Source organism: Vombatus ursinus, unplaced genomic scaffold, assembly GCF_900497805.2.
Source record: "Vombatus ursinus unplaced genomic scaffold, bare-nosed wombat genome assembly UNPS02005459.1, whole genome shotgun sequence".
In the NCBI taxonomy this organism is placed as follows: domain Eukaryota; kingdom Metazoa; phylum Chordata; class Mammalia; order Diprotodontia; family Vombatidae; genus Vombatus; species Vombatus ursinus.
This window is the reverse complement of record NW_020945237.1, coordinates 3508353-3510599: the sequence shown is the minus strand read 5'-3', so window position 1 is coordinate 3510599 and position 2247 is coordinate 3508353.

The following is a 2247-nucleotide window of genomic DNA, read 5'->3' as shown; positions in this document are numbered from 1 at the left end:
GATTCCTTCCTGCTCAATATGTGATCCTATGATATTGGTTGTTTTTATGGATGTACATGAAAGTATCTTTCCAATTCTTTTGTCCTTTTCCCTTGTCATCTTTAAGAACCTTGCTTTTTATAGGGAGATGGAGAGAAGTCAGCAGTTTGGAGTGACAAGAAATCAATTAAGCATTTACTTCCTAAGGTATTCAAGAAATGAGACATGTAATGAAATACCTGGCCAGTCAGAAAGTTAAAGTACCTGTTACATGCCACTGTTAGGCACTACTAATAAGGTCTAGAGGCTTAGGGGTGCTGGGACCCCGAGATCATGACACATGGGCCCTGTCTGAATGAATTCAACTCAAAACTTCTTTCAGCCAGAGAAAAAGTTTATTAGAGATAAAGAGGCCAGACTCTTAAGGAATCAGAATGCCCATAAGGACGAACGGGCATGAGAAAGTCTCAGCGTTTAAATAGGGGCCAGAGTGGATCTTATATACACTCAAGTAATTTTGGGTGACCAGAGGAGGGGCTGGGAAAAGGGTCTAGGTGACTTTGGGAGAATTCCAATTGGAAAGTCTGAGAGATTGAATAGACAGTGGGAATAGATAATGAAGGGTACTGGAAGGAAGAAGTTTGAAAGGCATCTGAATAAGATCAAAAGTTGGGGCTAGGGCTTTCAAAGGGAGATTAAGTAGAGTTCATAAGGAACTGTTTGAGACTAGAGTGAGATCTAGAAAAGTTTAAGGGTTTTCTGGGGCCCATAGACAAAAGGGAGCCAGATTCTTTTTGGGGCAAGGGGTGAAGGTCTCTGCTTGGGCCCATACCCCATCACTACCAATGTCTTTTCAGATTGTAAAAATATATTTAAAATATTTTTAATAAAGAGTGTTCTTAGTGTTTTTAATATATTAGAGTCTAGTTAAGAACTAAAACAGTTCTTAACCTGGGGTCCGTGAACTCAGTTTTTAAATATTTTATTAACTGTATTTCAGTACAATTTATTTCCTTTGTTCTGTGTATTTTATTCTATTTAAAAACACTATTCTGAGAAAGGCTGTATAGGCTTTACCAGATTGCCAAGGGGGTTCCATGACACAAGGGTTAAGAAATTCAGCTCTGGAGTGGTATGTAGTCATTGTGCACTCCATAGTTGGGTGTTGATGTTCCTTATCTTTGACAACTTTTATACATCTGAAATTGGACCTTTAAAATCATGATTGCTAAAATTTTCGCTTTTTTTTTTTTTTTTTTTTTTTGGTGAGGCAATTGTGGTTAAGTGACTTGCCCAGAGTCACCAGATCAAGTAGATAAGAATATCCTAAAACTTTTTTTCTTGATTAAATAGAATTGGGATAGAGATTATGCCTGGGATTTCAGTACTAGAGGGAATTCAACTTGTTGAGAAAATTCCTTCTCTTAATGTAAATCACTGTCTGATCTACAACTGTAGTCTTAGAGAGGTATCTGACTCTTAGCTGTGGGCCAGGGCATGGGGCTGAGCCAGATTACAGTGTAATTAGGGTGTTGAACAAAATAAATAGAAATATAATAACCTCATATTAAATAACAAGTATGTCAATTTTCTAAATAGGTGTCCAGCGGGAATAGATCTCTTTTCTTTTGAGTCTGACTGCACTAACCAAAGGCAGTGAGAGGTTAAATGACCTTAGGGTAATTAAAATCAGTATGTCTCAGAGGCAAGACTGGAATCTGTTTCTTCCTAGCTCAGGCTGATGGGGTTGGGATCTGGGACCCAGAAAGGGAAAACCCTGGACTTTCCCACGTGGCCAAAACTCTGGCATTTGCTTGAGGCTATAATCCCATCAACTGGCCTTTCATTGTGGCTACACCCAATCTCCCCTCCATTGTCTTACTTCCCGATGGCCCCTGGCCATTTCCCACACTTAATCCTAGCTGGGCTCCATTGTCCAGGTCCCAGGAATTCTGTTCACCCCAGTTTATTGACCACTACCATCCAGATCTCCTTAGGTCCCTCCTCCTGTCACTCCAAACTATTTGGCCATGCCTAGATCCCTCCCACAGGCTTTCTGTATATAAGGTCCATCTTGTCTCCATGAAGATGCTGGGATTCTTATAATCTAGCCAATAAGCCAATAGTTTACTAATGTTTAGACTCCTTAAGAGTCTGCCCAATATGATGGATGTTCTAATAAACCTTGTCTTTGGCTGAAAGAAGCCTTGGGTCAAATTCTTTTGGGCAGGACCCGTGTGTTGTGATTTTGGGGTCCCAGGGCCCCTG